Here is a 15,166-nt window from a genome sequence, read left to right on the forward strand (position 1 = left end):
TCAGGAGGGCTGCTCCGGAGATTCTCCTGACCTTCTCCGGGGAATATCCTGCGGCGTTCTCACATCAGCTCACTCGGACTTGCTACGGGAAAAAAATACGAGTGGTCTGGCAGGAGAACCTCCGGGTGAAGTCTGAGTGAATAATGTGGCTGTTTGCGTTCACACATCCAGTTTTTCAGGAGTTTTCTGCAAGTGTGAAAGCCCCATCAAAGACTTTCTACATAATAACCTTACATTTAATAAGCTGAAACTAGAAATGTTTTGCTTGGCAAATCACCAAATCAAATAATTGATTCTCAAAATATTCTGCAATTAATGTTCTGATTGATTAATACATTATGCATTGCAGCTCTAGTCATTATGAAAAATGCAGAAATAGCCTCTGCTGTGCCGTGTGCCAAAACATCTCCAACTAATAATCACTACAGTAGACTTTAAAAAGCATCAAAATGGCACTTTTTTGGCATGTCGGTGTGGATGTACAACATTATCTTTAAAAAGCTAATAAGGTCTGAAAGAAGCTGACACACACCAGCATGCTCATATTGATGTATTTGTGTGGTCATGGACTGAGAGCAGCGGCCTGTTCTTGCTGAGTCTGGGTTGTGTGGGAAGTCATTTCTTCCCATTTCCCCACAGTTTGCTCTGATATATTTCATATTGGCAGTTACTGCTGCGACTGGAGTCTTTGAGTGTATTGCTGCATTGCAGCTTTAATGAAATCATGTTAATCACTTCTCTCTGGACGAGAGGAAGTGTAACATGTATCCTTTTATGTGCGCTACAGCTTAAATTACATGACATTACCTGATTCTGCCAAGATGACTTGGCTGTTAGATAACAAAGATTGGCTATGCGGCTGTATCCAATCAGTCTGCCACTCAAAGTTTCCTCCGGGGAACTGAGGATCCCTGTTAGCCTATTAGGCAGCTGCTTGAGCCAGCCCCAGCTGCTGAAAGCAGATAAATGGCAGAGTATTCATCAGGCTTGAAAGCTGTGCCTCGTAGCTCGAACAACAGCTATGATACCGACAACCTTCACTTGGCAACGCTGTTGAGAGAAACCGATGACCTCAGTTACCCTTCCTATTTCTTTGTGTAAACATGCACAGTTCTTTACCCACCAGTGTTTTGGTATTCGTCTCCTCCTGAGCACACCAGAGACGACATCATCCAAATGTTGTACTCATCCCCCTTAATGACAGAATACATCTATTGCCAACGCCTCCCAACACAACATACAGCGTTCAGCCATAACATTATGACCACCTGTCTAATCCATTTCAATCCAACACGGCAGCTCTGGCATAAATCTTACTTCTAGAAAGCCTCTACGTTAGCATTATGTAAAAGTATGGAGTGTCATATCTTGGAATCTGTTCCTAATATTTGATCTCACTCCTTTAACACACATGAAGAGGCAAAATATTATGTATCAGGAATACTAGGAAAACATAATGCACTGCGATAAACCACCACCATCCTGACGTCTCTTATGACCATAAAGGAGAACTTTGACCTTTCTGAACATGGCAAGTAGAGTTTATGGTACAGCTCTTGTACTTGGGATTGCATTAGACTGCTCAGGTGGTCATAATGTTGTGGCTGATTGGTGTGCATGTGACTGTTCTCCTCAACAACTACTGACTGTTGGAAAGAAGCAGCAGCAGGTGTGCAGGACACCTTGAAAACATGGTTCAAGTGCTGAAGAGGTTGCAGTTTGGGTAGATAGCTAAAATAGGTATTTAAGCTCCTCAAGTAATGAAGGCTTGCAAATTGCTATGCTGTAGGGCTGTGCTGGATATGGCAATATATCATCATGTGCTCCTTGCAAATACGGAGATTTAATGTAAATATCGATGCAGATGTTACAGAATCGATATGGCTGCAAAGCTGTGATGACAATTTTGAAAGACAATTGTCATATGATGCAGTTCACGATACCGCCATAGCCACAGCTCTGTGATTAAAATATTTGACCTGGTACATTCTACCTGTTGGATGTAGGGCTTGGTACAATAGCTATTTTTTCAAACCATGATGCAGTCAGATGAAGCTCAATTTAGCTCTCAGCTAACCTCTGATTGATTAGCACCAATTCAGTGGTAAAAGATGCATTTTTGATTTAACTTATTGGATTCAGGAGAGACGCAGGGAAATGCAGGTAACCTTAGAAACTGTCACTTATGGCTAACATGCACTTTTTGCATTGCACATTTCCATCATATAGAATAGAATAGAATAGAATGTCTTTATTGTCATTATACAAGTGTACAACGAAATGATTTGGCTTCACCTTAAAGTGCACACACACACAAGCATCCACAGCTAAAAACAACAAAAGAAGAAATAAAATAAAAGGAACTCTCATTCAGGTAGGATGGGCAATGTATGGTAGGAGTTATTTACAGGTAGTAGCATAACAGAGTATAAATAAATATTGCAAAAGTATAAAATAAAGTATGAAATGTAAAATATTGCAGAAATATAAATAAATATTACAGTCTGAAATGTAAATATTGCACATGCCAGAAGTGTGTGAGATGGGACGGTCAACACATGTCCAGGTTCAGTGTGGTTATGGCTCTGGAGAAGAAGCTGTCCTTGCAGGACTACCGGCCAATCAGCTGTTGTAATTCCCATTGACTATTTAACTGTATTACTTTTTTTCTGGTGAGGTCAGTTTCGCTATTGTCCCTGTTGTTCTCTCCCACAACATCTGACGTCGCTGTTAGCAGATTAAGAGCCACTTTTCCATCCGTCATGAAGGCCGTGCATTGTTACCGTGCGCTGCAATAGGTTCAAAACAAGACAAATGGGTTACCAGCACGTCACCTACTGAATGCTTGAACATTGACCCCCACTGCTGCCAAAGCTTTGTAAAGCGATCCGTGGGCAGGCGTCCAGTTGTCAATGAAACACTATGTGCTCTGTCATACATAAATAGCGCCACTGTTCCTCTTGTGTGCGGGGTTCGCTCGCTCGCTCGCTCGCTCGGTGGTGGGAGATAGGCCCCCGCTCTGCTCTGCTCTGCTCTGTGAAGAGCCCATTAACGGGTTAACTTCATTATAATTAGCCAGAGATTTCTGCGACTGTAGAACATAGTGGACACGTTGTTGATAACACAGCTGCCTCCGTTTGGCTTTGTGTGCTAAACAGGGTGTGACGACGAGTGTAGGAGTGAAGGAGAAAAGGATTTCATGAAGTGTAGCATTGTGCGGAGTCTGGGAGAGAACTTTTCAATGATGCCCTTTGTGTTAAAGAACTACAATAAACACACAGCCCATAATCATGAATCAGGAATGAATGACAGATGATATAACCTCCTATTAAGAAGACGGTTTCTGAACCTTTAATCTCAAAATGTTCTATATGACCTTGAACGTGTATGCAGAGGCAGCTCTTGAGCCAATGAGAATCCAGCCAGGCAGAGAGAGCTGCACAGGTTTACTCCTATGTTTTGATTCGTCACCTGTTCTGCAGATTGATGACTTTCTTTTCTCATCAATTGTCAGCAGGGTGTGCTCAGGTTCCATCATTATCTTTATATCAGATCATTATCTCATCATTAAGCTCTGTCAAAGCCAGAGACTCAGTGTTTTTCAACGATATTATTTGCTGCGTTCCACTTTCCTTTGCAAAGGTTATCTGTTGTACTCAGAGTTTTTTTTTGACACAGAGATTCGGTTACAGATTTGTTGTGTCTCTCATCTACAGTACATCATAAATAATAAAGCAGGATAGAAATAGCTCCTCAGATCTAATAATGTCAACCATCACCCTGATCAGTACCTTCAAGTTTCTAATTTCTATTTTGCTAAGTTGCCCAACATTTAAGCGTATAGGTTTTGGAATAAAAAGTACTCAGGAAGTCAGACTCTTTTTTTGAAGATTTGAATGCATTCAAACATTTAACCTGTTTAAGATTAAAAAAAGATGGAACAGGTCGCTAAATATTTGCAGATAAAAAGTCCACAAGTGCACAATATTAAGATTGCACTTTCCAGACGTGTACTTTTTACTTTTTACAACAAAATGCCTGAATTTGTTTCCAAAGGAGCAAAACACTCTGAATATGCTTTACCAAACAAACTGAATGCTGTGCCCACAAGCAACAAATTGGATTATATGAATCAAAGCAGAGTGAAGTGGTCCTTGCTCTGCATACTGTCACTCTGGAGCCCTGTAATGCTACGTGGCACAGCACGCAGGCTATTTTTAAGACTCCTTTTGGCCAAACTATTGTAAGATGTTTTTTTTTACACATGCAACGCACACTTTTTTTTTTTTTTTTTTTCACAATTTCAAAAAGGAAAGTGCACGCACATGGGAAAGAGGTATTCTGTTTTCTCAGTTCAACCAAATGTCAGAATGCTGACCACAATGTTTGCAGCTGCATGGGTTTGCCCTTTGCAAATGAAAAGTCAGAACTGTACAGTGGCTTTATCTAACAAATAGAAAGATCCTCTATTTGTGTATAATTGCTGAATATTCTTTCTGAGATTGTCTTCAAATTGCATTAAAACCCTTTTAAGGATTTCCCAGTATTCCCTCCAGATATGAAAACTTAAATGGCCTTGCTGATGGAGTCCATACGCAGCAGCAGCAGCAGCAGCGCCCGGACGGTTTCACTGAGTGGCTTTCTTCAAACAATGGCTTGTTTTGGAAGGTAGAGGAGTGGTCTACTGCTTAGCCTCCAGTCACTAAAATATGTCCTTGTGCATGCCGGAGAGTTCATTGTGTTAGCAGTCAGAACATAGAGTCCCCTTCTGAGTCTGTCTAAAAATACTCCACACCACCTCTGCCCCAAACGACACACCAAGGGGCAAATATAAAGGGAAGCTGCACGAGGCGAGATGAATAAACATGCAGCACTGAGCAAAGCTAAATGCATTTTCTCTGCAGTGCACTCTGCACGACTGAAACTAACTAAGCTAGTAATTCAGGCAACTGTTGGAGCCTCAGAGATAAGAGCTTGGTGCAGCTTGTGTTACAGTATTATCTATTGAATAATAATGAAAGAAGGAAGTGCAAGGCTCTTTTTGCACAGCATTCACTGTCTTATTTACTCTCCTAAGCCACACTTTTATGAAGGCTAATAATTAAACAGGGCTTATCAGCTAGTGTGATCCCTCTTCCTGTTCCCGTTTCAGTGCTGGCTCAGGACACCTTTTTTTGTATTCTTTCTGTATTTCAGTTACGCATCACTCAACAGTTTGTTGTGGACAGAAGCAGGTCTTCAATCCAATCTTTATGTGGCACCTCATCAAACAAAAACGTCTTTGTTGCTGAAGAAAGTCACCGTTATGTACTCGCCGTCTGGGAGTGGTTTTCCCACGTTCAGTGATACGCTCAACACTTTATAGTTGCCCTCTGTAGCCTGAGGTACGCAGGGTTTTTTCTTTGACATTGTCCTTCTGATTAACTCAGCTTTATCGGCCTTTGAAGTCTCATGCTAAGTTTCAGAAGTGACACTCAACACTTCATTTTCACAGCTAAATGCACTCACGGCTCTGTCGCCCCTTGCGAAGAACCCAAAACTCAAATCCCTGCCGACTCTGCCTCGCCGTGTCTCGTGTAGTCACAGGACGTGTGGACTGTGTGGATAAGCTTTTTATGTGCTTCTGATTTCAGATGGAAGTTTCCTGCACTGCAATTTATGTCATAAATTTGTATTCCCTGTACAAAAAAAAAAAAAAACAACCATCAAACTAACGACCAACACATATTCTATACAGTATACATCAGTTAATGTTCGAGTCGGCATTTCCTATCACAGCCATTCAGTCATTTTATTGTACCCTGTTCCAGCAAAACAAATGGCCTGCTGACACTATTTGCCAGGGCACCATTGCTGCATCTCGGGCCACTGGACCCCAAGATGATTGTGAATGATTCTAAAGAACTAAAACTAAAGACGACCCAGAAACGTATTTTTCCTTAGAGGTGAACGAGGATGGGCTCAGCCAACATCTCCACCCCTGGCCCAGTAACGTGGACAGAGGTTTGGCTACGTAAGACTATGTCATGTACTACTGTCATTGGGGCAGTCGGTTCTCTTCTTTGCCAAGCAGTCACTGGTTACTGCACTTATACTTTTGTACTCCATCTAAGGGATCACTAAAGCATGCAATGGTTATTTCCCCCCCCCCCCCCCCCCCCCAATGCGGCTAATCTCTCATTAGACCATCATATATTGGTTTCTCTCCATTACTGGCACAAGTCAAAGGTTGCTGACCCATGTTCTACCGAAAACATTTTTGCCCATCCTCTTTCCATGGCCATGTTATATTAATGCTTTTGGACAATGTGTTTCCCCAGACTCGAAGGAATCACACTTGCTTGATCTGGTTGCTTAATAGCTATTTTCCAAGGACTTGAAAGACACAGAGAGCACCAGTCTTTCTCCGAGGTCAGGGTCGGCCGGCTTCACAGCGGGGCGACAGGAAGCCAGAGGGACTGCCATCTCTAAATGCCTAATGAGCCTCTAATTGATATCCAGCTGAAAACCCCACTGAGTGTTAATGCCAGTTCTAAGGAAACCATATTAGGTTTCCTCATCATTTAGCTAACGAGACATAGGAGGCCCAGAAGCATACATTTTTAACATGGAGTCACTGAGGTTATGAGAGCTAATGGCACAGTGGTCGGTAATTGAAATATTCAGTGCTTTCACTATGTGAGCGCAGACATAAAGCACAAACATCCACCCAGTAGAGGAGTAGGAAACTAACCACCATGTTTCACCCATATGTTCTTAACATGGCCAGTCAGATTTGACATATTCTCTGGCTGTATGTCTGGGATCTAGATATAAAGAGAAACACATTACATTTGATGCTTCACAATTATGTTAACGGCCGTATTAGAGAACGAGCAGTATTCCCATCAGCTCCCACTCTTCTATGAGTTGTAACTGCTGTAATGAGATGGGTTTTAAGGAAGCTAACGCTAATCTTGGGGAATGCTTTAAATCGGCTGCCTAACCCATATCCCGTTCTCCACGCTTTGAAGGCACCAGCCCCTCTGCCAGGACGGCTTTCAGACCGTATTTGCTTAAACGTTTCATTCGTCTTGATCAACGCTGAACAACACAAACTTAGTGCTGAAAACGGCAGCGGCTGACAAGCAACCGCAGACTTTTTTATGCTTTGAATGTAGACTGGCACGTGGCAAGTGCTTCTTAAAAAAGGTTTGTGTTCTTTGAATTTGATCACTTTTCATTCAGTCTGCTTGAATAAGAGCTCGACACATTGTCATTCAAGCCGGTCTCTGCCACTTGAAGCACCGACACCTGCCAGGCTGCGGCTCAGATGTTCTATTTTCGTTTCTTGTGATAAAATGGTGAGCACATTTGGGGTTGGTTTCTGAAAGTATAAGTAGGTGGTTGGAAGCTGTTGTGTTGTTCAAACGGCTTATACTGGTATTTTTACCCTTGGCTCTTCTCACAAGGCGGTCCAAAGTCTTTGTGTTTGAATGGTAGCGAGTGCCTTTCAGCCTCTTTCTGCTGGATGCCCACCAGTGACATTGGCAACAAGTTTAATTGCGTCAAGGTCTCGGCACATGCGGCAGCAAATTTTAGGTCTGGGATGAAAGGGATACTGCTCTTGAAAGAGGTGGAAACAGGTGAAATGGAGTGTTGCATTGGACAGTCCAGACTGTCACATTGGAAATGCCTTTTGGAGTTTGACAAGCAGCTCACCTTCAGTTACACGTCCGTTCAAGGGGACTGAAGTAGATCTGCATTTGAAGCATAGATGTATATGCACAGCAAAGAGACCAGTGTTGAATTAACTCCCACAGAGTTGATTTCAACCCTTTTTCAGGGTTTATATAGCGCCACACTTTCTAGAGTCAAATCAACACTTTTGAAATAGTTAAACATTTAACACTTAGAGAGAGTTCCCTTTTCAACTCGCTAAACAGAGTTAAGATAACACTTAGGGATTAGACAAGTAACTCTGCTGAGACACTTTTTTTTTTTACTACCTGGCTAGTGTTAGTTTAACTCCATTAAGTGTCAGACTATCTATCAAAGTGTTAAAATTAGAGAAAGAATGATTGAAGTTATTAGTTATTTTCAAACTGACATTTTATTTTCTCTGTAAATCAATACATTGTGAATGAAGGTACAATATACAACTTCCACATTTTTCAAAAATGTGTAAAAATTCACTAACGCTGCATCATAAGACATGTTAAACACAAAATGTGCTTTGAAAAGTTCATCAAATGCCCAGAGGGAGCGGTTTGCCCAACATGGGATGAGATGCTTATCCATGGTGAAGTACAAGCTGTCAATCTTCTGACGTCCAACAGGGAGGAGGAGGCACGGATACAGACTCTGCTGGCTGCGGAGATGCTCCTCCAGACTGCAGCATGACTGGGGGAAAATAAATTATACACAAGGATAATGTTAATAAAGTTCCCTCACAAAATTAAAATCAAAATTAAAATAATTAATTAATAAATGCATTAATTTACTCACCTTTTTCATGAAATTGCATGTAGTCAACCTCCGCCAACTTCACATACTTTATTGGAACCAGCATATTCTCTGAAATAAAAGTTTGACCAAGTTAATTAACACAAAGGGAGGAAATAAAAAGGGTGATGCTGGTGATGCTAACAGGGCAACTGTATACATGTTAAACATGTGCCTGCATGCTGGGACAGTGCGATTAAAAAACAAACAAAGAGAAATATTGGCTTCAACCTCAAAATGTAAACCTAAAAAAGCATATTTTCATTGCTACCAGCTTTAAAAGTGCCTTATTTATTTACATTTATAACATTTAAATGATTTTAAGGGTTAGCTAACTGCTCGAGGCAGCTTGCTAACATTAGCTTACCACTGTGTTTGCCATTTAGTTCATGGCAACACACAAGTCCTTTTAAAGTAGATAATCTCCACAGATATAGTATTTTACAGCTGTTCAGAGAATCACATTACTTTTTTTACATTATAGCATTTATTTTACTTACCGAGTGGAACTGCAGAGGAGGAACATTTCTGTGTCTCCAACTGACAAAGTGAACTGAGCGGGAAACCTGGGGGCGGAGCTTGGATTAATTAACTCTCTGCAGAGTTGGACGACAGTTGACCAACACTAATGGATTAACACTGTGAAACAACTCATTTCAATCAGAATGAGTTAAAAACACACACTGGGAGTTGAAATCAACTCTGAAATGTTTAACCCTGAAATTTCAACTCTCCAATTTTTGCTGTGTGTGGTTCGAGCCACTGTGAGTCTTACCAGAGTTTGGTAGTTTGGCTGTTGCCATATGCCCTCCGCATTAGAAAACACCTGCCTCAAAGAACAGCTTAGTTTGAAAGTAGGTGGATCTATAGCGAGAACTTATGTTGTATTCAATTCTAAGCACCAATAAGTATGAAAGAGGTCAACAAGTCCTCATGCTCGGACGGGTTCTACAAATTTAACAAGGTAGTGGAGCTGTCAGTCAATCACTTGTTTGGGTGTACAGAGCCTTAAAGAGCCAGAATATGTTGAAAGTGTTCGAGTTCAGCCAATTCAGATAAGCTGTGGTGAAGCCTAGCTAACAGCAAGCAGCCCACACCTGTTACTTGACAATGCATTTAATGATTTATAACGTTAGCATTGATAGTTTAAAAGGGTAAGTTTTAAAGTTCCCCCGGCATGTGACAGGGTATATTATAGTTGAACAATAAACCTTATTGTGATAGAACAGTCACAGTGAATTGATCAGTAAGGGTGCAAAGTGAACAACGGAGATTCAATTATTAAAGATAACAAATTAAAAGTGTTGTGGGAAAAAAAGTTGAACTGGACGTTGGATACATTTTTGGAGCAGGCAAATCAATACCAATTTCAATTCCAAGGGCTGAAGTATCCAAACTCCTAAACAAGGGAATTTTACTATGGACATTTTAACAGTGTTAAATTTATGAGCCATTTGGGGAGAGGTCAGGATTTGAGAAGGCGACTGAGTGGAGGAACGCTGACCGATCTCACAGCTGTTGAGGAGTTTCTCCTGGGACTATCCCAAAGAATGGTTTTCTGAAAACTCTCCTTCCTCTTTTGATTGTTCTTCGTTTGTCTTGTACGCTACAAAAAGCACCTTCAATACGGATATTTCTGGAGCTTGTTTATTACGAAACCGCATTGCAAGTCTCTGCCTTTTGTACGACCTTAGGTAGAGACGTTAAATATAGAAAAGAGTGTTCTCCATACTGTCAAAGGAGACACATTTTTAGCCACAGATGCATCTGTGCTATTTGTCTTTATAGCCTGTCTCACCAAATGAAGCCTCGATTTATTGTGGATAACAATGTTAGGTGACTCTTCTTTCATTTTATTTAAGTAATGGGTCTGCAGTGCTCTGTCTTTTATTTCCCAGACCTTTTGGCAAACCTAGAATATGGTCAAGGGAGATCTCAGTTACCTTGTTGTGAGTGAGGAGTCCGGTCTAAGTGGACCAATTTGTCTGAGTACCTATTCCTCAAACTGGCAGAATGAGTCTGAGACAAAGAGGTGGTTTCTTCACGATGTAAGGAAGAAATGCAATCAGTGAAAAAAGGCAAACATGAACTGTTTGACTTTACACAGAGGCATTTGTATTACATGAAAGCTTAAACACTCAATGCCTCTGAGATGGAGATGAGAGGGAAAGCTTAAATGCCACATTTATCAGGGAAATGGCGACTTACAGAGTTGGTCTTGTAATTTGTTTTGATTTTATTTCCGGCCTCTTCAGTTATTAGCAGAGACCCAGTGGACAAAGAAGAATTATGCATTCCGCCACATGACTTTCTCTTTTTCTTTTTTTGTCCCGCTGCGTCTGGTTTATCGTCGTAAACCAGACGAAGAACACTGAGACTTGTTTTTTCCCTTCGTTTCTCTTCTAATCATCATCTGCAGGGGGGGACAGCTGCCCGGCCTTCGTGACCCTCCGAGCTTAAAGTGACAAGTGGAGTCGACCTTGGGAAATTCTCCGTGTCTGCCTGTTGCCAGATTTTCTTTGACCCCAGAGCCATTAGCACATTAGCTATCTTCTCCAGTAAAGAGATTGTGACATACACGCACATTAAATCCAGCAGAACCAAACCTGTTGAGACATGTTTTGTCTGAGCAAATCAAGAGCGTAATCCAAGAGAGCCTAAAAATAGAGAAAAATGGTGTTTGATGTAGAGATGGCATTTCATTTAAAGATCGCTGTGGTATTTCTCAAACAATTGCTTCACTTTGAATTAAACTGCCAAATGTTACCCTCAGCATGGGAACAGAATAATAGCTCAAGCATCCAAGCCTGCAAATCCCCATACAAAATATTCCAATATGTAATCAATATAATATAATCTGAGCATTATGAAGGTTTGACTTTCTGCCTGCTTCCTGTTATTACTGCTGGATCTTGTTTGGACCCCAATTGGTTGGCTCGGCTTAATTAATGTGTTGGCAACCGAGTGTGAATTCAGATTAAGTCTTCTAAAGTGTTCCCTGCAGTGAGCATTGTACAAACTATAATTAGAAAATGGGAAAAAAAAAAAAAAAGTCCATGTGACACCCTTGTGGAAACTTGATTATTGTGTTGCTGTTTTTCTGAAGACTGTCTTTTGTGCAGAAATGACATTCTGCCTCCCTTCAAAATCGGCAGTACGCCTTAGTCGTCCTTTATGAATGTGAGGAAATAAACTGTATTGACACTGGAGGATGTTGCAGAGGGAGTGTTGACGGTTGGTTGTAGGACTCTTTGAAGCTTAAATGACTTAGTGGAATAACACTGGGAGATGTTTTTCTCCTGTCTTGACTCCCGAGGAATCATTTGTTCAACAAATACTGTAGTACCACAACTCATAACTTAATTTTAGACCAAGCAAAACACTAACCAATGACGTTAGTTAATTTATTCTCTATAAAAAGCCATTGTGTTTTTGTAGTGTAATACTTTTAAAATAAGGGTCTTTTGCATAATGTAGCTTTTAACTAATCGATGATTATAAGTCGGGATGTGCGCAACTAGCCAACTAAATTATTAAACATGGTCACCCCCCTATTGAGCCTCAGAACTACTAGTCTGTTAGACAAATTATTAATATCGTTATATGTTGGACCTCAATGATGGTCAGATGTTGTGCTTAAGCTGTAACGCAGCCACTAGCAGGGGCTGTAGCCGTGGTTACTAGGTCTTCTCTCCTGGCTCTACCACCCAGATGTAAACCAGCACAGTGAACAGATCCCGTAGGAGCAGTGCAGATTGGCAGTGTTTGGCTCTAGAAAATGGAGCTAAAGTTGTAAGTCGGCTTTGTCATCGTAGAATGGGACATGGACCGGAGCGATGTGCATCCACATTTAACACAGGCACCTGGAGGAGCAGAGGCTAGTGGTGCTAGCACTGCTATTGTTAGCCACACTCTGCAAAACCAATTTGATATTGTTTCTGTTTCAGATGCTGTGATCCTGTTCAGTCTGAAAAGATAACGCAGCGCACGACAACGACTGCTTAATTTAAGACAAGTCGACTAGTGCGAATTTACATTTTATAGACGAGGAGATGAGTCACTTCCGTAAATATAATATTTTTTTAGAGCCTCAATGTGTTTACTGCATTGAATAAAAGAGACAACACAAAAATGGAAGGCCACATATGAAGAGTTTTTCCAAGATACGATGTCTTTGAAATGCCTCTGAGACTCTAGAAAAGCTGGAAAGGGCTCTGCAGGTACACCAATCTTTTCATGCATCCAATACAATGATTCATTAGACCTAAAAAAGTCAACTTGGTTCTTCATCGCTGCTCCAAACCATCAGCAAACACAAGAAAAGCACACTGTGCTGCCACCATGAATATATTGTGGCTGCCACTAGCAACTGCTGTTAATGGAGCGGCAAAGTAAAACACATTTCAGGTAAATATTCATGCAACATAACAGTCAACAACTGTGGCTTTCTAGTCAAGAATTCATTTTGGGCATTTTTAGGCTGATTAAAGCAGCGTTATAGTCCAAATCCTCCAAATCGATCTATTTTTCATTAGAGGACTGCACTGTTTCCAGATCAATTCTTTTTATTGGTAGAAATGCAACTTCAGAAATCAGAATTGAAATTGGCTAGAAAAAAAATATATCCAAACATCTCCATACAAATTTATTGTTGAGGTAAAAAAATCAGAAAATGGAAATGTTTCTGTGTTTAACAGAAACACCAAACGAGTAATATTTCAGCTTTTCATCTGTGCATATTGACTTCTATCATCTCCATTTCTACTCAGAAATGTCACTCCCCCCTCTCCCGTTCCTTAACTCTCTACCTAATGACATAATGACACATTTGGTTGGAGTGCTTAGGGACTCTGTTTCTGTGCATCATGACTCTGAAAGCAGCACTTTATGTCAGATCCACCCCCCTAAAGAGGCTGACAACTGTCTACTGTCCCAGCCTGCCCTTTCACAACCAGCCCTTGTAGGGACCCCAAACGGCGTTGTTTGCATCATCAGCCTCTGCTTGTGTTGAAAAAAAAATCACCAACAGAGAGTGAACAGTTACAGACCACTGCGTAGACTTATTGTGCCGCTGAGCCGGATTTCAAAATTGCATCTGCTGTGTGTCAATACAAGGTTCTTTTCGGTCAGTTGCTTTCCTTGAGTTAATATTTTTGTCGCTGTGGTTTGCCTTTGTAGAGATCCGCTGGGTGTCCCCTCTGGAGAGGGATCTGGACTGTGGTTCAGCCCAGAGAAATGTAGCGCCTCACTGCCCTCAAAGCCGGATTTGGAGACCTGCCTGCTGTCTACTCATGGTGAGTCATCTCTCAAGTTTCAAAGCACTTACCTCGTGTTTATAGCTGGGACCTGTTTACACCGGTGGCTAAATGGTGTGAAGTAACATTCACAAAACGAGGGCATGCATTCTTAACTGTTGGCAAGAAGGACAAGGTGAAGAATTTGGTTTTACTCAGCAAAATTAGTTTATTTTTAAAGGTTAATTGAAAACTTTCTGAAGAAGACACATTTTTTTCAGTTAACATTGAAAGTCTTATTTGTTTGACTAAATTTATTATCCTGTTCTTTTCTAAGATCAAATTCATGCAATAGCCAATTAACCTTAAATAAATGAAATACCAAACTTCAAAACAAATTTGTGTAACCTTTCAGATTAGGATCAAACATTTGCTGGGGGGTTAGGGCTCTCATGATGCCAGAATTTTGTCTAACTTCAATCAGTACTAGTAAAAAAATCTGACTTTATTAACACCACCTTCAATACCATGGCAACAAATTACAAACTTCTGGGTACCCAAAACTGACTCATTTTGGACTGTTTGATTTTCAGCCTGAATATTGTGCTGGTGCAGAAATAGTCACTGAACCAAAACCAACGTTTGACACTGTTAGTAGCAATAAAAGGCAAAAATAATATGACTTTTCTAAAAATAATATACCCCAAATAAACTTTTTTTTCATAAGGCAGAAGAAGTGTGTTGTCGAGTGTGTATCTGCAGTGAACGTGCGTCAATCATTGTGCAGTGGTGTGGAGCTCACAGCCAACAGTCACCAGGTAGGGACTCATAAAACAAGCATATAGGGTTCTGGTGACATCACTGCCTCCGTCTTCTGCTCTGTAGCAAACACTAACATAACTTGTGCATCTTAATGAGATGCAGAACGGGACGTGAAAAATTGTTGGCATTTTCCGGGGGCTGCTCGGTGGTGCAGCGGCTAGAAAACGATGCCTCACAGCGAGGAGGTTCCTGGCTCGAACCCCCGTGGGACAGGAGCCTCTCTGTGTGGAGTTTGCATGTTCTCCCCGTGCATGTGTGGGTTCTCTCCGGCTTCCTCCCACAGTCCAAAGAAATGCTTGTTAGGTCAATTGGTGACTCTAAATATCCCGTAGGTGTGAATGTGAGTGTGGCTGGTTGTTTGTCTCTACGTGTCAGCCCTGTGATTGGCCGGTGAACAATCCAGGGTGTACCCGCCTCTCGCCCAATGACAGCTGGGATCGGCCTCAGCCCCACCGCGACCCAAATGGGAAAAGCAGTACAGATAATGGATGGATGGAATTTTCCGATATGTGAATGAGAACGCTTTGAGCAGAAAGTCGCACAGCGTGCAGGAAGAAGCGCATCTTCAGCGGCAAACAAACAAAATCCGTCACCTTTCTGAATGATTGTTTGGCCATTTTATATCT

General features: G+C 41.3%; 1 protein-coding gene across 11 annotated transcripts in view; it reads left to right on the forward strand.

Moving 5' to 3' along the window:
* tanc2b (tetratricopeptide repeat, ankyrin repeat and coiled-coil containing 2b) overlaps positions 1–15,166 on the forward strand; it is a 173,048-nt gene that overhangs the window by 7,192 nt on the left and 150,690 nt on the right. For all 11 annotated transcript variants that reach the window (XM_061028725.1, XM_061028726.1, XM_061028727.1 and 8 more), the window contains exon 2: positions 13,663–13,778. The gene's annotated coding sequence lies outside the window, so the exon portion shown is untranslated. The remainder of the gene's footprint in view (positions 1–13,662; positions 13,779–15,166) is intronic.

This window comes from Labrus mixtus, chromosome 21, assembly GCF_963584025.1.
Source record: "Labrus mixtus chromosome 21, fLabMix1.1, whole genome shotgun sequence".
NCBI lineage: Eukaryota > Metazoa > Chordata > Actinopteri > Labriformes > Labridae > Labrus > Labrus mixtus.